The sequence below is a fragment of the Haliotis asinina genome, chromosome 14, assembly GCF_037392515.1.
Source record: "Haliotis asinina isolate JCU_RB_2024 chromosome 14, JCU_Hal_asi_v2, whole genome shotgun sequence".
Lineage (NCBI taxonomy): Eukaryota > Metazoa > Mollusca > Gastropoda > Lepetellida > Haliotidae > Haliotis > Haliotis asinina.
The window spans coordinates 50,527,155-50,549,488 of NC_090293.1; the positions used below are offsets into that span (position 1 = coordinate 50,527,155).

Consider the following 22,334-nt stretch of genomic DNA (forward strand, 5'->3'; position numbering starts at 1 on the left):
CCAGTCCTTGTGTCATCCTCTCAGTGCCAAGTGCATCGTCTCAGGACTCAGCCAGGAATCAAACCACCGATCTCCTTTGCAGACACACTAACCACTAAACCATGTAGTGTATGAGTCAGTGAGTTTGGTTTTACGTTTGGTATGGGGGTGGGGGGTGGGGGGGGGGGTGGGGGGGTGGTGGTACCCCCGAAATGAGCCAATTTTACCCATGTGGGCAATCGAACCAGGAGAATCGAACCCGGTTTTTCGGCATGACGAGCGAAGGCTTTAACTACTAGGCTACCCCACCGCCCCCTGTAGTGTATGAAGAGTGCCTGGACGTTCCAGAGACAATTTCCAGTCATTTGTCCTGGAACGGCTCAGTACTTTCTTCCAATACAACCTTTATCAAATATTCATTGTTTCCCCAACCGTCCACGTCTTTCAAATATTATTCATCGTTTTGTTTACCTATTGCAAACTATCAAAATGTCGTTAAACATACAATCAGACTAGGAATAGCATTCTAATACAAGGATGCACCTTCTTGTTTGTCCACGAGAGGCAAGCCGTTCCTGGAACTTGTAGACTTCCACGACAGGCAAACACGACTGAGGGTTGCTGCTCTATCATCTGAATATTGGCCTATTTGCAATCCTCCCATCGTTATGAATATTTACATATGGGGAGTTCACTGCGGGTACTTATAGTTAAGGATGAAATATTGGTGAGGATAAGAAACGGTGAATAGGTTTCTGGTTCTTGGGTTTTAAGTTCGAGGGAGCTGTACCAATGTTGATGTTTAATTTATTATCCCTGGTTTCGATTTCTGCCGCTATTCCAAGTTTTATTACTACCTTGCAGTTAATGGAGAATCGATTTGTATATGTGATGGGGGTATTAATGACAAAACGTAAAGACGCAGGGAGTCCTTTTTAAGCTAACATGCCATTTAGCTGACGTCACGTGTCAGCCTGTGATTGACGTCAAGTGATCGTCCTAGAGCTGGCGTCACATGTCCGCTAATAATTTGATGTTATCTGCCCGTCATACGGCTGACGTTGTGTGACTTAACATCAGAGTTGACGTAACATGTCCACCTGTGATTTGATGTCATTTGTCGGTCATAAAACTGACGCCACCTGTCCGCCAATGCTTTGACGTCAAGTGTGTCATTTTATAGCTAACGTCACGTGTCCGCCAATACTTTAATGCCATGTGTCATTTCATAGCTGACGTCATGTTTCTGCTTGTGATTTCATGTCATGTGTCATTTTGTAGCTGACGTCACGTCACGTCACGTGATTTGATGCCATGTGTCTTGTAAAGAAATCATTGGTGTCCTGTTTTGTGCAAATGTTTGCACATTTAAGTTAGCGTCAGGTTGACACACTGTTAATATCCGATGTTCATTGAAAAGTACAATCAATAGTGTTGGAGGATATTTTGTGTGAAGTCAGTGGGCCGTAAATCGACGACTCCATTGCCACGTGCACCTATTCTGCGCAACCAACCAATCGAAATCCATCAGTGGCGGCACGTTAGCGTTAGTGTTCATGAAAATTCGGTACAGTGGGGTCGTACCGAAGTTTGCGGGCTGTCGAAAATAGCAACGCGGCAAGGTATCTCTGGTTTTTGTTTGTTTGTTTGTTTGTTCGTTTGTTTGTTTGTTTGTTTTGTTGGACGTGTTTAATTCAAAGTGGGGTAACAAACAGATTTGGGCACAGAAAAGCATTTCAAAAGTCATATTTTATTTGGTAGATGAGGTGATATAAATCGTTGGACCTCTTACCAAATACAAAACAAATCTTATGGATAACAACTTCTGCATTTATTTGTTCACAACGTTTCTGGGCTAGTTCTTGAACAAGGGGCAAGAAGCCCAGAAATTTGTCTTGTGTTACAACACTACTCCTTTGAATGCATTTGAAGAATTTCTTTTCACAAATGTTTTTGTCAGTTCTGCAAATTCTTCTGCTTATCAATGCGGAGTTTCTCCTCATTCCACCTTGAACTACGGTTATAGCGAACTCAAAGGGACCTCTGAGCTACTCTTTAACCGTACTTCGTTATATGCATTGTTACCAAACCATGTAACAAGTGTCAGAACCGCCCACCTGCCCGGCTCCAGGTGTTTCTGTCAGTTCGTAATAAACATAGTCCATTGTTCATTCGAACTTGAAATGGTGAATCGCAGTACTGTTTGGATCATTATCGTGGTCGTCATCAACAACATAACTATCGCCGTCGTCATCAGAATCAGCACCACTATTGTTATTACTTAAACAATTCACAGCATAACGATCGTTGTCATCCACATGAGTTATCTGGTCTGTATCATCAATTATCGGCGGCACACGATGTCACTAGAGGTCAAGGTCATGATACAATGGGCGCACCTTCCGCGCATGTTCAATGTTCAGGGTGGCAGGTGTCTGTTAAGACCAATACAGAACGCAATTACCGGTTGAAGCTGAATGGTTTATAACTAAGTGTAAACATTTTCACTTGCTCATCTCGCCGTTCTGACGGGAGATTCTAGGCAGTGGGATCGTGGAATACACGCAGCTGTGTCGTTGCTTCCGCAGACTGTAAAATCAGTGAGACAGATTTCTCACAAATACAGGTGAGCTGGCGTAGTTTGTTGACAGTCAACTGCAGCTGTGACTTGAATATTTTAGCGCACTAATGTACTTAATGTCTCCATAAATCAATAATCAAATTAAAACGTTCCAAATGCTTTCTTGGAATATGTGAGCATGATCACGTGACTATCTATTCCCGAAGTGTTTTGGTCCTAAACAAAAAAACAAACATCGTGGCTCCTGTTCAGATAGGTGTTGGCAAACTTTGTGTTTTTCAGTTGGCACAGTTTTGTGAAAATCTGGCTGTCCGTTCCTTCAAAAGCTACAGACTCATTTGGTCTGGGAATCATACCCTACGATATGGATCCATCGATATCGCGAACCGACTGACAGACGAACCTGAAAAACTGCTATTTCCGTCTGAGTGGCTACAGACGTCCGTATGAAAATAAGTCTCTAAGAAGTAGTGGAACATTCTTCACTTCCTCTACAATACCAGTAATTCTTGGGCTAAGCCCTTAAAGATGTTGTATAGCCGGCTGAAGTGTTCGTAGAGTTGTTTTGTGTCACCCAACATCCCAAGTCTTCCATTTTGTCTGCGAGTCTTTGAGAGTGGTTTTGTTAGCCTTGGGGTGAGAACGGATCTGGTGCTCGAACTGCGCCCTGACACATCCTCATCCCAAACAATGACTGCAATTAGTGTTCTGAAAGGAATGTAATGATAATCCATATATGCCTTCCTATAGACGTCGTATGTAGAAGACGTGTGATCTGTGGTGCATTTATAAGTCCCTTGATGTCTTCATGAAATCTGTAATTATAAATCGCGCACTGTCGTCTCTCTGATATTTCTCGTTCAGCTGAATAAGGTTCTTTCTTTTGTAAGGATTCTTTTTCTCCGTTAGGAACACGGATTGGGGGGACTGTGTGTAGTTCACACTGCTCAAAGTAGGTCATTATCCTCATATCACGTTTACGTAAACCTGCCTCAGTTTGAGATTTTCATTTTCAGATTATGCTTTTTTCCGTAAATACATATTCCACAACCTTTGGAGACTATGTCCCATCCGGGATTCGAACCCACTCTGTCAGATTAAATCACCTTATTGCCAGCAAACGAAATCTACCACTTTATCGAAACAGCGGAGTTAAGTGGGCTAGACTAGGTAGTGCTGGTGATTAGGTGCCTAACTGTGACAGTGTGGGTTCGAATCCCAGATGACAATCCAAGATGAACTAGAATCTGTACTTTGCTATGAAAGTGTAATCGTAAATATAATTCATGTTTCAATCGACCACTTTGTAAAATGGCGTGTGTAGGGTGGCGTAGTTGGTAAAGCGTTCGCTCGTCACGCCGAACACCCGGGTTCGATTCCCCACATGGACAAAATGCTCATTCCTGGTGCCCTCGCCGTGATATTGCTTGTATACTGCTAAAAGCAGTTTGAAACCAAACTCACTTATTCACTTTTGCAAAAGGCACTGTACAGTATCACATTTGCATGAAGGTAAGTTTTATTGCGGATTAGGATTATATTTGGATTATATTTGGATCGTCACCGCCTGTACAGTTTAGTGATATGGAGCGGGCATTGGTTTGATTCCCCAGCCATGTTATATCAAGATACGTCAAAAGATGGTGTTTGTTGTTTCCCTGCCTGAGAATCAAGGGATAAAATACATACTGGTAGGCTTTGGGGTCCGAAGACTTGTCTGTATGTGGTATCTATGTTACATTTTGATATGGTATATCACTGGTTGGCTTTAAAAACGACCTTAATTCGGACGCTCGCACGCACAGACAAAGCACGCACGCATGTGCAAACATAATGGCGCGTTGCCAGCAACACGGTTAAACCCCATTTCGTCTCATCTTTAGTTTAAAGATAACCAATCATGCCCGCGACAAGGACCTCTTCGTATGGATCGCTGTTGCCTTATAGAAAGCCCCATTAAACATATCTTGCAAACATCAGTCATACGATTACAGATACTCCATATATGGCAGTATTCAGTCCACTACAGTATTCCCGGGATAAAGCCATCCATTTAACATCTGCAGTAAAAGTTAAAATATATGTTCCAGGGAACAACTAACGCAACCCAAGAACATTTTCTTACATCTTTTAGAACTCCACAAATGTTTACAGCTTGCTTTTCACTCACAATAAATATCCTCTGTCGGCGTTTTTCGTAACGAGGCAATAAGCATGAGTACTTTTGTGTCTGGTACGCTCTCTCTATTCCCTGTGGGGGCGGTGGGGCAGCCTAGTGGTTAGAGCGTTCGCTCGTCAGACTCGAAGACCCGGGTTTGAGTCCCCACATTGGTACAATGTGTTAAGCTCATTCATGGTGTCGCCCTCTGTGGTATTCCTGGAATATTGCTAAAAGGGGCGTAAAATCAGACTCACTCACTATTCCTTGTGGGTTGACATAACGTTCAGGTGTACAGTAGAGATACCATGCTGGGTTAGTTTACCTCTACTCTGCAGTTGGCAATGTTTCAGCGCTATCAAGACGAGAGGACATCAGAAACGAGCTTCACAGACTGTACCACTTCGATCCTGTGGGGATCTGGAAGTAGGCTTCCATACTAATGCAGTGAATGGGTACCCGGTAGGATGAAATCGCAGCCCGGCTATAACCTTTCTACCTCTTGGCTCAATGCATTCGGTGTATACAGATAATTCACTGAGAATGAAACTGAAAAGCACAATGACCCGTGGAATGAGATACAGACTAAGTAAATTTAGTCTTAGTATTATTCGTTACACTCCCATAGTGAGTCTAACAAACCCTAGTAGGTAGTCGCGTCAGGTAACTATTCGGTGACCTATCACCGTCCAATCGAATTCGCCATCAAAAAGCTGAACTGTTGCGGCTTTTAATAACAAATACATCTATAAATATTATCTATGAATATTATAAGTGCGTCTATTTATTTCGCTGCACAGAACAATAATCATCTATATGGCGGATGTTTGTAAATACTCAAGTCTGGACCGTATTATCCAGCGATCAACAGCATGTTAGTCGATCTGCACAACTGAGATTTACATTGTCAACCCAGTCAGCGAGCCGATCCTGTTAGTCAACTCCTACGACAAAAATGGGTTACTGAGGCTCAATTCTAACCCGGATCTTCACGTATGTTAATAAAAGTAAAAACATAAACATATTCACGTTCGACATTACAAACTTACAAAACATCTTTACCCGATGGTAAAAGAATCTGGAATCACGTCTGTGTAATTCCGTAGAATGGAACGATGTATTAAGAAATATTGCAGTGTTTAGTGAACGCATCACCGTGAAGATCAATGCTATTTCATCACTCATTCGTCTTAACGCCAACCAAGTCAAGATAGGCAGGTTTACTTTTACATCAGATTAAAATTTCTTGTTTAATTGATTCCTGTCGCAGCTGCGACAGTTCAAACATAAAATCAATCACTTCTAGTGTTCTGTAACTCTGACCACGTGACCTCATACCGACAAATCGGTTACGGTTTCCGGATCTAGTTAGCTGCGGGAAAGTCCTTCATTTGCGTCCGTTGACCAGCCTATTGACCAACAATATCAGCTGACCTCACGAAAGTGGCAGAAAATCTAATAACAAGATTGAAAGATGTCGCGTCTGACAGCTCACGGGTTCAGTAAACAAAATGGCGTCCACAATGTTGAGATAGGTACCCAAGCGTCTGACGGCGCTCACCGCAGAGATGTGGAAAGGTTACATCGTCAATAATGGCACCGGCAATGCTCAATTAGCAACGTTGCGACGACATTGAGAAATAATCGTAGCTCTTATCCCCAGAGGCTCTTGGTCCCTATGGTCAAATGGACACTGTTTTGTCTGGCGTGTGATAGTTGATTTTGTGATTAGTACCTCGTCCGTCTACCCCGTATGGACTAGCTTGGCTTGTTCAGGTGGAGGAGAGTTGTGCAGATGTTGGGTTGTAGATGTACTCTCCGTGGAGACCTAAGTTACTTTCACCGAAGTTCTATGGCCTACAGCGATTCGGGCGTTCCTGTCACGTGAAGCTGATTCACCGTCTTGGAACTGAAGTATAGTTCGAGGAGACGGTTTACTTGTTGAGTAGTTTAGGATTGGTCTCTTGCAGAAAATGTTGTTTTATGTAGGAACAATAGTGTTGTTTAAGTGCGGAAGCTTCTCTTGCCACATCACGATCACAAATACGTCACGACGACCAATTCTAACACGGATCTTCACGGGGTAAAAGCATTGGTTACTGTAGGCAAATTCTAACACGGATCTTCACGGAATAAAAGTATGGGTTACTGTAGGCCATTTCTAATTCGGATCTTCACGGGATAAAAAGTCATTGAAGGCTGAAGACCAATTCTGACTCCGGATCTTCACAGGGTGAAAGCATGGGTTTCTGAAAGCCAAGTCTAAACTGGATATTCACTTGGTATTCCTGGTATTCCTGGTATTCCTGGTATTCTAAGCAGATACTGTACGGAAAGTATTTACATTAATTTCTTTTTGGCATTCCTGGTCAAATTGTTTCTAGGGACCACTAAAAATGATTAAGTGGTCACATTATGCAAATAGGATGCTAAAAGTCATATTACCTCATATTACCCTGCTCCTAGAAAAGCACACTATCGTTAGTTTCGACAGGCGAAAAAACTGCCACTACAATTTCTCAAACTTCGGGAAAGAACCCATACGCTTTAATAAATAATAATTTTAAACAAAACGTTACCAAATTTTATTATATTTTTTGCCTCCTACAATCACATGACACTTCTACTGATATATACACGTACATGCAGTTTTGGTCATCACCCCTGCAACCCCTTATGTAACTGACAGGGCCCTTCTAACAGACCTTGCTCCGTGGGTGTGCTAAGGGTTATTGTGTGTTTAAATTAATGATTCAGATTTAAAACAAACAAACAACAACAACAAATAGTTTCAAGATGTCGTGAAATACGATCTGCCACAGGCTTGATATATTACACTTCTATAACAATACATTTTTTTCAGACGTTTAACATCGGACGCAGCAAGCATTAAAAACATTCATTCTTCAAGTTCGCAATATCTCTACAAGTATTGCCGCCCCCTTGAGGTACAGTCGGTAGTGCATTTCATATCTCTAAAGCTGTAGCTTCACTTAGCAGTAAAACTTGACGGAATCAGTCTTCACGCTCGTTTTGTCTTCAATGGCTGCCATTTTCTCTCATGTTGACAAGAATTCAACTCAGCTGAAGTCACTCTTGTTAGATTTGTTATGGCGGATTCTCAACTTGGTGATTCTCAGTTGAAGACATTTTCTCCTCCCTTGAGAGGATGCAATTACGTGTTCGGAACATTGCAATGGGTTTCCGTCAATTTCCGGTGTCGACTGGTGTTAGCTGTTTTTCAGCTCCTGTCAGCTCTGTCAAAAGATTTTGTGAACTAGGGATGGTTATAACTGATCAGTTTTTAAATTAATGAGTTACAAAGCGTGTATTCCATATTTTTGTTGCACTTTAGCCTGCTGGAGAGCGTTAGGAGTTGAAAGCGTTTTAAAGAGGAGTTAATTGTAAATTTTGAGGATGTGAAACATTTCAGTGATTTTAACATGAGGGCGTTGCGTGTTGGTGAGATTGAACTTTCGTGTACATTATAAAACATTCCCGCACTGACAGATACTAGTAATTAAACCGCACTAAATGTGTCGCTGTGTGATGCAAGATCATATCCATCGGTTGACGCACAATGCATCACTATTATTTTTTTGTTTGTGTTATGAATATTGTAGAGGTGCAATCTACAGAATCTCACCACCAACTGATTTTTTTTCAAATTAGATACGTTTTAAACTTGTTACTTGCCCGTGAATCGTTTGGAAGCATTTCTAGAACATCATTACTTGCAAAGATGCGGTTGATGAGACCGTTTTGAATTTTAAACCTGCGAGACGTTTTCATGGTGTCAATTTGTATCCCGACCTCACAACATCACAACACACACATACGCACGCGCACGCACGCACGCACGCACGCACGCACGCACGCACACACCTACCTGGGTTATGCACTATGACTAGATACATTTCAGTTCTTCTGAATACGTTAGTTCGAAAATACTCGTAGCCATATTGTCAAAAGATGTTGCAGTCTGCAACGATGACAAACAGTGTGATAAAGTTAGCTTCAGATGATTTTCAATATTCAAGGAAAGTATTTTGAAGGTGGGCTTCAAAACGCCGGATATCAACCTAGGCAGGCACGCATACGACAGAAGGTGTGAACGTCACGCACCTAACTTCTGTCATTGATGTATTTCTTATTGGGGACGAAGTGTGACAAGATCATTTTCGATGCATTAATGTTTAAATCTGTCAAGGTTGATGTATGAAACCCACATGTGGACCAACGTCCCCATCTACATATTTTCCATCTGCAGGCAACCACCATCGACTCGCCTGTCCGAGCGGACGACACTTCATTCCGACACTTTTTCAACATCACGCTATTCGTCTATCAACCCATCAACAGTTTTCTCAGGCTACGGGATATTTTCCGTTGTCTGTCACTTCGGAAAAAAAAAACGCACACGGCGAGGAGAGTCTTAAAATGTTGTTTTAACTGATTTCCACGTTCCCCCTTGACAGCAATTTCATTTGAATGAAATATTCAGATAATAGCTTGATCGGAGCTCTACATCAATACTAACAGAGTTTGGGATGTTCTGGCGAGGCAGAACGCCTACAGCATGAGTAACGGTTGCGAAAGCAATGAGGATCTGGGGCTGGGATTGATAGCACCAAAAGCCCTGAGTATGTGAACATCTTATAATTTATCCGTCTTGAAGAATCCGAAGGAAATAATACGCAGAAAGGTCATGGAAGTAGATGGACCGACGTGGATGAAATTCCAGAAAAAAACACCATGACATAGGCAGGTGGACTGGCATCATGACTAATGGGTTTATTTTGAAATGACAAATATACGCTCTGTCTGTCTGTTTGCAAAGCCATGTGAGAAAAGTGTGCGTCAGTACTACAAGGCCTCCGTATGTGCAGATAATGTACGCCATACAACTGCTGATGCTGAACCTTAACATTTTCAAACTAAAACAGGCCAGACAGACGTGTTCAGATGAATTATCTGCCTATCTGTCAGTTCTGAAATAGCCCTTGTTGATCTGACAAAAATGTGGGTTTTTTTATTGCAAAAAAGTTTCCAGGTAGGACTTACGGATGCGAATGTGGATTTCCATGACATACAGATGTCGATTCACATGGACATCAAGACGTAAATTCCCATGACATCAAGATGTAACTTCCAATGACATTAAGATGTGAATACTCATGGCATCCGATGTGGATCCCTATGGCATGGCCATCAAAATAGTAGGGACGCGGGTGGCCCATTCAGCTGATCCGAGGCAATTCGCTGTGCAGCGTCCCTTGAGCGTTCTCGGATAGCACTCTTTATGTTTCATAAACGTGCTTGACTGCAATGTCTTTTGTAAAAAATATGTGCACCTGTTTACCGAACATACACTTTATGAAAATGGTTCTATATATATATTCCAGAGGTTCATTTTGTCGGTATCAGGGGAAAAAAACAGCGCCCATATTTGCTGTTAGAGCCGGATACAATAAGAGTTATCGCTCTTGTTTGATGTAGTTTCGTGTTTATGCAGCAGCATTGAATAGAAGATGGGAGGGGCACATCTTGTCACGGAATGACACGGGTTCGTCACGTCAAGAATTTCGTGGCATATGCCGGAAGTAGGCGAAACCCCAATAAACATGTTCTAGAAAGGGATGGTTTTGAAATTACATTACTGAAAAAACATTTAAGATATGTAATATATAAAGAACTTGTTACCTACACCTTTGGGGATCTTTTTAACTGATGAATCTGCTCAGCAAATACTATTGTGTTTCCGTCCCGCTTGCCACACTGCAGAAAACCCCATACCGTTTGACTCCCGAATACCGCGGACCCAAGTGACTCCGCCAACTTTACCCAGCAGGAATGAGTGAGTATGGTTTTACGCCGCTTTAGCAATATTCTTGTAATATCACGGTGGGGGCACCAGAAATGGGTTTCACATATTGTATCTATGTGAGGAATCGAACCTGGGTGACAAGCCTAAGCTTTAACCACTAGCCCCCAGCAGGAATGACCGTATGGCACGGTCAACATGTCTGCGGGCGTCTCATAAACGTGACGTCATAACAGAACTGTAAATGTCCTCGTCTTTATGATGCTATAGCAGATCATGTACCGAATTAACAATAATTACTGTGTAACAGTTAGAAACATTCCAATCAGACCATCCACATCCCCATCCTCATCCGCATCCTCCAGCTCCGAACAGCGCCTGAGTTGCAATCCCTGCTTAACGGCAGGACGGTATGAATATTGCCAATATTACGACGCCTGTCAGGGTCTTGTCATCGCCAATATGCTTCTCTACATCTACGGCAGATTACCTCTCGGGCGTTCAATGCCAGGGCAATGGTTTCTTAAGCATCTGTGCCATGTTTCCATCACGACTCGTTGATAACTGACATGAATATGCATGTAAATATTTGCATACGATACGCCCAGTAATAGCACCAGTCTCTCCAAAATGGAGGGCTGGTGAATGCACAGTCACGTACAGATCAACATCGACAGTGTCCGCTAAAAGAAATCATTCCTTTGGCTTCTTTTCAAATAATTATCAAGCTGCTTGTAAAATGTAATACATCTTTTAGTAATATTAAATTCAATATTAAAAAGCTCTGACTTCGATATGTTTCAAAGTACATATTTAATCAGAATATTTTTCAAGTTAGCAAAACAGCTTTGGCGTATCACATAAATATCGGACAAACTACGTAGCTTGGCGTTCTATTTAAACACACTTTTCTGACATCAACAATGTTTCATTATAATTGTTGACATCAGTCGTCTCTGTGGGCTTGTCAAAGTCTAGATTTGATGACTCCTCGCTATGCGTCTTCGCCAGGGGGGAAAAAGAATGTCACTTAATTTACTTGTAGTTTTCTTGAAAAATGTCAATTATCTTTACTCTAGCGCTTCATGTTTCACAAAATTGGCTTATTATTCTCCGAACCTAACAAGGTCCACGTACGGCCTGTCCTATAAAGTTTCAGAATTTATAGTTCACTATTTTTCTGACGAACTCTACGGTGGTGGGTGGTATAAGAAAGCCAGTAATGACAGTTTTCACAAACTTCGGAATAGTTGTCAAGATATCGCTTTTACTTCTATGAAAAGACCAGTGTCACTGCACAAACATTAAGTAACCACGCATGTGCCGTGCCACCAACATTTATGCCAACCGCTGATGAGAACATGGCGTTTTCTGTGCATGCGCAGTACTTCCATATTTCACACACCTCACCGCCACAGGATGGTCCGAACGTGTTTCCTTACTTCAACCATCCCACTCCTCAACGCCACAGGTTGGGGCTAACGTGTTTCCATACTTCATACACTTCACCCATCCGACACCACTCAGGTTGAGCCTCGTCAATTCCCATTCAACTGAGTAAAACATACTGCCCCAATTGTTGCCGCCAATCCCTGTATAGTCGTCCAATTAGCAACGGACGTCCGTACATCCATCAGTCTGTGGCGGAGGTGCCCTTAGAGATCAATGCTACTGATCGCAGTTGATCGATCTTCTCCTAACATGCTGCTCTTCATTGCTCTGCTGTGCTCTCACTCTGTATGTTTCTTCAAACCAAAATTCACAAAGAAGTGATATGATAACAAATGACAGAGGTTAAAAGGAGACCATTTTTTCAGCCATTTGGTTACTAGACCAGTTTAACAACTGGCAATCGACTGTCCTGGTTTAAAGGATGTGTTGTCTCCCCACGCACATGATGTATAGGGGATGATCTTGACAGTAAGCGAAGTCAAAACACTATATAAATAAGAAAAATGAAATTTCCACAGAGTTGCCACAGCTGTCTGCTCTGGGGCTCCCACCCCTGTTTTCGGTGGGTACAGTAGTATTAGTCACAGCTTGTTCTCGCAGTAACCTTTCACACTTTTGACGTTAAACAGTTTAATTCAGAAACATCCACCGTCATTTTAAATGTTCTATTTTCACCAGTATCGTCACAGTTTGACGCTTTTCTAGTGAGTGAGTTTGGTTTTACGCCGCTTTGAACGGTATCCTGGTCATAGAAAATTGGAGAAAATCTACACATCTCGAAATTAGTGTCTGTTAAGATTATTATTTTGAAAGCCACGAGCTCGCATATGGTACGAACAAACCGAGGAATATATTCAGGACTCGAACCTGCTATCACAGGTTTCTGGCTACCCCAAGCGACGCAACTATACCATGCGAATTGCGGTGCCCAAGGAGCATCAATGACGTGGGTGTCACGTGGTGCAATGCACATTTCGCTGATCACACAAGAGGCGACGTGAATTGATGTTGGTCACCGACAGCTGGACTGATCATTTTCGGTAGCTTGACCCTGACAGCTTTCCGAGCTTGGCTCCTGTTCTGCATTGGATCGCATATTGTATCTCCGAGCAGTAAATGGGTACCTAGAACGTTCTATGGGTTCTACGGCTGCGTCACTGTAAGTCCATGAGAAGCTGAGAAGGAAAGTCGTCTGAATACTGATCCTTTCACAACGATCGTAATGGCGTCATCAGTGTGAGCATGCGCCGATGGAGGACTACTAGATCTACATTTTCAAATTTCCATTTTTTGTCATAATTATTGTTATTATTATTGTCATCGATGTGGTTGTCGTTGATTGTTTTAGATGAAACATTCGTCACTTGGGACGGAAGGCTGCCTGTGTCTGTAGACTAATGCATAAAATAGACCCGATTAAATTGAGAAGTTACCGTAAGATGGGAGATTCAGAATCTAAGGAAATATATAGACTTACTTCATTTAGATCTTTAACACTGGGCAGAAGGGGAAATGATGTGGTTCAGGGCTTGTGTGACAGACCTGTGGCGTCTACTGGGATGGAATCCAGCAGAGCAAAATCCATCGTTCGTTGTTTGTGAGGATTTAAATGAATCACGGCTCGTCCAATCAAATAAAACATGAAACTGGATATGAAACCGTGTTTAATGAAACCCTGGAGAAACAGATTTGATGTCATGAAATTGCAATATGTTCACCCCAGGAAGCAAGGCTGGTGGTTGTTTGTAATCAAATCCGTTGCAGGTGAGGGGTCCACTGAGCGCCAACAGCCTGCCATGTCCCCGTAATACGAAGTACAAGAAAGACTTGCTTGTAAAGGTTCAAGATTGGACTGAATTACGAAATGTTGGCTTTACCGTGTTTTCAGATCCTCCCAGCCGGGGATGTTGGTTGATGGTGATTTTGGAGGCGGGGGTTGGATGGATGATGGTGAGTGTTGGGAGGGGTTGGCAGTGGTGGGTGGTGGTGGTGGCTGGGTGGTGGTGGTTGGTCGGTGGTGATGGTGTGTGCTGGGAGGGGTTGGCAGTGGTGGGTGGTGGTGGCGAGTGTGCAAACAGTGAAAATGTCGCTAGTTCTGAAATGACGGGGGGTTGAAAAGGTGAGGGTTGTTGCTGACACTAACAACTACACTCTTCAAAAAAACCCAAAAAAACCCGCAAAACCCAAATATCAATGAAAATCTGTTATTCAAGGACGTGTAGATCAGCGGAAAACAAAGATACATGAATGAAATTTTGTTGAGCAATGCATTGCTGCCTTGATCATATTTCATGACAATCCTGATTGATAAAACCTTTCAAAATCATTTTGGTTGCGTTTGGTCAAGCATAATATTCTAAAACATTCCAGAAACAATGTGCAACACTAAAGAACGTTTGACTTTACAGATGTATACAAAACAGTAAGCATCATTTTTTAGTTTCATTTTGTGTTTCTTTTCTTTTTTTTTTGACGAGTGTAAATCCACTGAAATCACAAAGGAGCTGTGACATCACGGTCGTTGCACGTCTTCTTTCTCAGGACGGGGTTATCCTTCTGTGACTTCAAGGTCTGGGATACTCCTCAACCTAGACCATATACACACTGTCATTCCTGACCAGACGGACACAGCCATCCAAGACCGCATCCCAGAGCAAACGCTGTCATCCCCAAAGAAACAGACACAAACAATCCTGACTTACTTAAATAACCCCAATCCCCGAGATATGGGCCCCACCACCACACACACGCGCGCACGCTTTAATCCACCTCTCCTCTGCTTACACCGTCTCCCGTGTGAAACAGCTTACCTAATTTCCATTCATCTCCAACGAGTGCTCTTCGTCAAGCCTCGTACTGTTAGCAAGCAGTACAGAGCCAGTGCTCGCCATCGGAACGATTTATCTGTTTTTGTCCGCTTCCATAGCAACGGGAGATGATGTCTGGGACCACTGATGCTCAATACAGGTAGGCTTCGTTCATCTAGCAGCATCCGTACCTGGCCTAACGGGTTAGAATATCGATCTTTAGGCGACTAACGGGATCGGGTGGCCAGGCTAGGTGACTTGGTTGACGCATGTCATCGGTTTCCAACTGCGCAGATCGATGCTAACGCTGTTGATCACTTGATTGTCTAGTCCAGACTATTTGCAGACCTCCGCCATTCACCTGGAATATTGTTGGGTGCGGCGTAAAACTAAATTCTCTCACTCACTTAGCGTTGCATTACTGAAGTTCCGACTCCGTCGCGCAACATTGTTCACGACGTTGTTCATTACAACATATTAATTTCGAAATTAATTTCATGTAATTTTCACAAATGTTTTCCTTTCACACCCGGTGCTATGCGTTTCTGTTGATAGTCGAGACTGGTTATTGTCTGGCATCTGCGGCATTGGCCTATTTACAGTTAGTACAAAACGTTTCAACGTCACATCGTTTTGTTAAATTCTCTGTGTATAGCGCTTTGATGTATATTTTCAACAGCTGGTCGATATCGATCAATCTCGTACAGACGAATGCATTTGTAGCGGAACAATATAATAGTCTTCTGATAAGCAGGATGTAATATACAGAAAATACAATTACAAGATAAAACGTACATAAAGAGATATATAGCGCTCCTCGCTTTGTTTATTTGGCAACAGGTTTGACAGGTATAGCAATATTTTATGCATCGTGAAAGTGTTTTGCCATTTTCAGATATTTAATTTTGTTTCTGGTAAGGGATTAAACGTATCGATGTTTTAAACGCCATAGAACTGCAATACTTACTGTTTGTTGCTTAACGTCAAACACCAGGATGATAGTTAATCGAATGAAGACCAGACAGTATAATGACTAATCCTCTGAGACTGTAGACAAACAATCAACAAGGTCCATGAATTTTCGTCTCAAGCAAATATTCAGTCTTTTCTATTTAGCATCGGGATGTGGAAATGCGATGTGCACTATCACTTGTTCATAACCTCGGTGAGCGACCCCTGAAAATCTAACACAACCCATGCTTGTCACTCGTCAAGATTAGGGTCACAATCGGTCTTTAATTCAACATTGATGTCTACTTGGAAGGAAATAAAATGGCAAGCAACACACTGATTTGATTTGTGTTTCTACAATCATTCATAAAATACAGGTACCACTTGATGTCATATATCCCACATGTGCGCAAAACTTTGAAACCGTACAGTTCCTAATAATTTCTGCATCTCGAAATTTAATGGATTTAATTATAGCAACCAACTAGATGTGGTGGTCAGATTCGTTGACTTGGTTGATGCATGTCATCACATCCGATTTACGTAGATGGATGCTCATGTTATTGATCACTGAGTAAATGATCCATTGATCGTACCTCCAGTCAGCTAAGTCACGCGCCATACGATCCGATCCATTAAATCACCATCGCAGCAAACCTTCGTTTCTGGTGATCCTTCCTGATCCGGAAGTTTTATGTCAAATAAATGAGGCATTGTGGGTAGAGGAATTCCAAGATGGTATTGCAACAGATTGTTTAAAAATTCTAAATGATATGTTCGCTTGTTAAAGTGAAATCCCTCAAGAGCTGCATCGGATGTTGAGTACCAAGGACCCCATTTAACACCCAGGATAAGCAAATATGCATGCAATATTCAACGATCCCTTTAATTGTGGGGCAACTAAAAGCATTTTGTAAAGTGTTAATCCATCGCTAGTATGCAGATGCATGTTTCGTTCTCTGTGATGATATTTTATATGATACCTCGTACTTAATGTTTTTTATCAAAGCGACACTTATTCTGAACGCATATGCACACACACTTCGCTTAATGGCGATTTCATTTAGATCGAATACTTTCTCTTGGATTGAGGAATCCGACTGACAACGACATCTGATGTGGTTTTGTGTGACCCGGCAGTTTGTGTCCATCAAATTTTATTTTATCAGAGGTGAGTAAGAATTTTAGTCGTTGATATCGGACACAACTTAGCGTTGTGTTCTAAGGTGCAATACTACCATTTTAGCATTATTGCAACAAATTCAATACGGGGGACACCAGACATGTGCTTTTCACGTAGTACCCATGTGGAGAATCAAACCCAGGGACTCCTTTCACAAAGCAACCTTTCCCGAGGTTAACCTTAACTCCCATTCTTTAACACTACACCAAGGTTGCCTACGTCTAAGGTAACCTCAGTGCAGTGTTAAAAGAAGAACTCCCATTCTTTAACACTACACCAAGGTTGCCTACGTCTAAGGTAACCTCAGTGCAGTGTTAAAAGAAGAACTCCCATTCTCTAACATTGCAATAAGGTTACCTAAGTCTTATATCCTGTTCGCATGCACATGATTTACATATGTGAGTACATTTCCATATATGCAAATTTATGTAAATATGCTATGCATTCGCATGATGATTACGGAAGGAACGAAACTAGGCTCTGTCTACAGAAACGACTTGATGTGGGTGTGGAGTTTGCCTGTAGTGTCATTACCGCCTGTGCAATTTTGCATAATGTTTGTGAAATGCATAACCAGATAAATGATGATGGGTGGGATGAGCACGAGGGCGAGGAGGAACCCGATAACCATGACGACCCTGCTGACGGTGCTACAGCCTGTCGATCAGGTTACCAGGTCCGTCAAGATGTCAGGCAGGCCTTTGCCGAGAACACGATAGGATCTATAGGATTGTATTCTAGTAGACATACATGTTCAGTTATAATAATGTGACAAAACTGTTGTTCATGAACATAATATGTGTACGGGAAGTCTGTTGTTTGTTGTTCTTACTTTTGTTTGTCAGCTACAGCTATCAGCTATCAGCTATCAAGCACACCCACTTTGTAGGTGAACATGTGACACAAAACCTTTTGACTGACTGATTGAGTGAAAGTGTAAAGTCACGTTTATCAAATTCCAGCAAATATCCCCACAAGGGACACCAGAAATGGTCTCCACATATTGTACAAATATAGAGAATTGAACCGGAAGTTCTAAACATAACACTGCTGCAACAGATGTCTGTATGTTTAACATAAATTCATACCCGTGTATTTTTGCAATGCGTTCGCATGACACAAATATTGCAAATTTGCTCCTTGTGTAGATATACCTACGTGTGTCACAAGACGCGTTCGCATGACACGATTACGCACGTGCATGTTTTTTACATTGTGTGTAAATTAGCTCACGTGTGCAAACGGGTGCATACGAACGGGGTATAATTTATTAAGGTAACCTTAGTGCAGTGTTAAAGAATGGGAGTTAGATTATCGAATGGGAGTTAGATTATCGCAGGTTCATGTTCTTGTTGGCCCAGACTCGATTATTTACAGACCAACTGAAACTACAACTGAAATATTGCTGCGTGTGGCTTAAAACAAAACTCACCCACGCTCTTAAGCGAATGAGTATGTTTTAGGCCGATTTTAGCACCATTCCAGCACCATCGTGACGGGGTACACCTTAAATGAACTTCTCATTGTACCCATCGCCCTCGGGTATTCGGCGTGACGAGCGAACGCTACCCAAATGCCCCGAATAAAGTTTGAAGTAATCGCGGACCAGAATATCTCCCTGTCGCCGACCGACTGACACAATAACGCTTTATTCGCCTCCTCCTGCCGTGCCATCAACAGTGTAGCCTATCGTGCCCTATTATGAACGCCCATTATAATATAAATAACCAGTTTACACGTTGTGGCAGATATTATCATTTATTAGATGAAACAGACTATCGACTGCGAAAACAGTTTTTAAACAAAATGGAAAACATATATGCATGCTTTAAATGGGGCCAGGAAGCGAGGACAAAACCGTATACAACCACCTGTAACATATGGCATTGATCTTTCGTTTAGCAAAACGGTATCAAATGTCACGAGTGAAATGAACATGACAGCTGCTGTGTTCATTTCAAATGAGCGAGTCTAACTACTATCAGTCATGTGTCAGTATGTGTGATGCATTTGCTATATACTAAAATACGTAGGTAACGCATTCAGAATGATTGACGTTCGGATTAAAACTGCTGCAAAACAAAGTGAGTATCTTAAGGTGTTAATTTTAATAATCTTTAACAAACAGTTCTCTCCTCTTTACTATTTTATGGGTGTCCATGTATCTCTACGGACCATAGACATGCAAGCTCAAAGATCAATGTTTTCCCTTCGATCACTGCATGTGAATTACAACGGCACCTCGTATTTTTAAATCTCAACTTCCTGGGAAATATACAACTCGTGCAGCCACGAGGTGTTCCAAGTTAATGTGGTTTCCACATTCTTTCAAGGTACCCACTCACAGCTGACTGACAGACTGAAAGATCCGAAGATTTTACACCCTTAACGTTCTTGCGTTCTTCCAAGACTACTGTCCCGCCGGAGATGCAACATTACCACCTAGCTGTTTCTTTGGGGAGGGTGGGTAAGTGTGGGTGTATACAATATGTCAAAACTGAAGATTTTACACTGTCATCGGTCTCGTGTCTCAGCTATGGCGCTCCAATCAATCAGATCCGAGGTGCCTAGGTTTTACCAAAGGCCATCTCATTAATTAGACAGTTAAGGAGTCTCTTGTTGCCAACAGCTTCGGTGCTACCACTTTGGAGCACTTTGCGTTGATGGATGATTCAGACCGACTGGATGCTTAACGCTGAGGAGACAGTGACACGTGTACAGCGCCACCTACCGGGTGTTGCGACCAGTGTACATCCCGTTGATGGGGCAAATACCGATACACTGGTTTGTTGTGTTATGTCAAAGCACTATTTAATAAATGAGAGGGATTTGTATAGCATCGGTGTTTTCTTCAACAAAGCGGTATAAAACGTGACGAGTAAAATTAACATGACAGATGCCGTGTTCATTTCAAGTGAGCGAGTCGAGCTACTATCAGCCATGTGCCAGTATGTGTGATGCATCCGCCTTATACTGAAATACGTTTATAAATGAGAGGGGTTTATAAGGCGTTGATTCACGATGTAATGTCAGAGTAATATTCAGTTCCTGATATCGATCTTTAATTCGTTTCCTGACTGCATGTTTTTTTGCTTTTTGGTATAGGAGAATAGAGTAATTTCTATTCAGAATGTTGTTTATATGACAGTGAACGTCATTTTGTCCGTCCACGACACGGATTTCCGTGTGTGGTTGTCTATTTTTCTGCAATATTTTTCATTTCAAAGCCAGTGTTTTATTATCCCCGGTGTATTTGTAGCTAATACACGCCATAACGACCTACAGTCATACCGCAGTAAAACTACAGTTCGTTTGTCTCCAAAAAGACCTATGAACTGCACAATAACTAAATCGAATGGGATTAATCTGTTAAATGTCAATAAAGCACATGGCAATTAATACCTGTGTTCGTTACAACCGACCTGTGAAGATCCACGTTGGAATTGATCTTCAGCAACCCACGCTTGCCATAAAAAGCGACTATGCTTGTCGTAAAAGGCGAGTAGCGTGATCGGGTGGTCAGACTCGCTAGCTTGATTGACACATGTTATCGTATTGAGAAGATCGATGCTCATGCTGTCGATCACTGGATTTTCTGCTCTTTGGTTTTCGAAGTTCTTTTAGCGCTTGGACAGTCCTAAGTAAATGTTTTTGCATGACACTTACGACTATCTTAGCGCTAAGAGAGCTTCGAAAATCTAGGTCCTGGTTCGATTATTTACGGACCTCCGCCATATAGCCGGAATGTTGCTGAGTGCGGCGTAAAACTATATTCAATCAATCAACTATTTTAGTCTTATTAATCGGCGCTTAATATATACGCATCATCTAGTTCAGCAGACAATGATTCTTACGAGATTGGATGCTCTGATTGATCTCAGGTTGCCTGACATTATTCATTATCGGACACTGGATTTCTAGCCCCGAGTTTAATACAATATACTACGGTGGCACGGAACTAAAAGGACCAGCTCCTTATGCACATTCTGACTTTAATACCCAGCAAGTTGCCAAGAACAAAGAACCTTACGTTATGTGCCTGTTTGTAATGAACATAAATTTCTGGATTAACATGCTGGCTAGCTTTTACCGAGTTATATGACTTTGTTAAACAAACGAATAGCAAACAAAACTACCAAAGCTGTTTACCTCTGTTAAATGTTGTCTTAACTATCATCATTTATGCTTTACGCTAATCAGTTAAAGGAACTTAAGGCAATTTGTTTCTTCATGCTCCATATCGTAAACTCCAGTGCTCTCTTAAGAACAAACTTAACTTAAATTACCCTCTCGTTACGTTCCGCCAATGGGATCCGATGTAACCGTTTTAAAAGTAAACAGCAATATGTTTCAACAACCCAAGGTCGACAAATGCTTAAAGCTTTAATTTATCGCGTTGTTTGTACATTTTCTTGACAGTAACTTGTTCCCAGATGCCCATCAAATCATGTGGAGATGGCACGAGAGTCGGTAACGATCTTCTTAGAGAATTCAAACTAATGATCAAAGTATTTTACTGAGTGTCGTGTTATGAGTGAAAGATACTACTGTGACTTGAAGACATGAAAATTTACATATGCACGTTCAGGGCGTCACTGTAATGATCATACAGAAACATGGATAATCATCGTGTATGTCGAGCAGTATGTAAACAGTTCTAGATCTTACATTTGTCGTTTCTGCGAACATTTCTTTAGAGTCTTGATCAAACTTATATAAAGGTTACAACAATTTACGCCTCCGTAAAGTATTCTATTGTTTTCGTTTTCATTTTCAATCTTGACGCATCTGAACCTAAGACTTTTGACTAAAACGTTGTACTAACAAAGTTTGACATTTTTTGTTATTTTGAACACGTTAAGATTTATGTTAGACATGCTATTTTATATGAGGCGCATGTGCAAAAAATAAAGAAATGTTGAATGACTCATCATCTTCAAATACTTTCCACTCCTAAATGGTCATCTGATCCAATTTTGTTGCTTTTAACATAAAATGGACAATTCTTAAGAAATGACCAGGAAAGCAACAGAACGATAATAACACATTTCATGATTCAGTGAGAATCGTGCAATCGACACGAATCTAGACTTATTTCGTCTGATGCTTTAGCATTGCATGAGGACTAGGCAGAGCAGAAAATAACGCAGTTCAGGGACTGTGAAACAGACTACAACAGTCCCCATCGGCGCTGTTGCTAACCCCTCACATGTATGTTAACATCACTCTGACCTCTGAGTATGAACACTGTCTGTCGAAAAATATAGCGTGACATTCTGTGACATTACGAGCGCCGTTTAACTCCTCACAACTGGCATGGTTAAGGCACCCCAACTGATAAACCGCCACATTTCCTGTACGTTTCGTTAAAATGCTGTGCTACTTTTCGATACGAACAC

At 41.7% G+C, this 22,334-nt stretch overlaps 1 protein-coding gene across 1 annotated transcript in view; it reads left to right on the top strand.

The window, feature by feature from the left end:
* The window catches only part of LOC137261233 (glycoprotein 3-alpha-L-fucosyltransferase A-like), a 135,534-nt gene that overhangs the window by 47,993 nt on the left and 65,207 nt on the right, over positions 1 to 22,334 (top strand). The window lies entirely within an intron of this gene.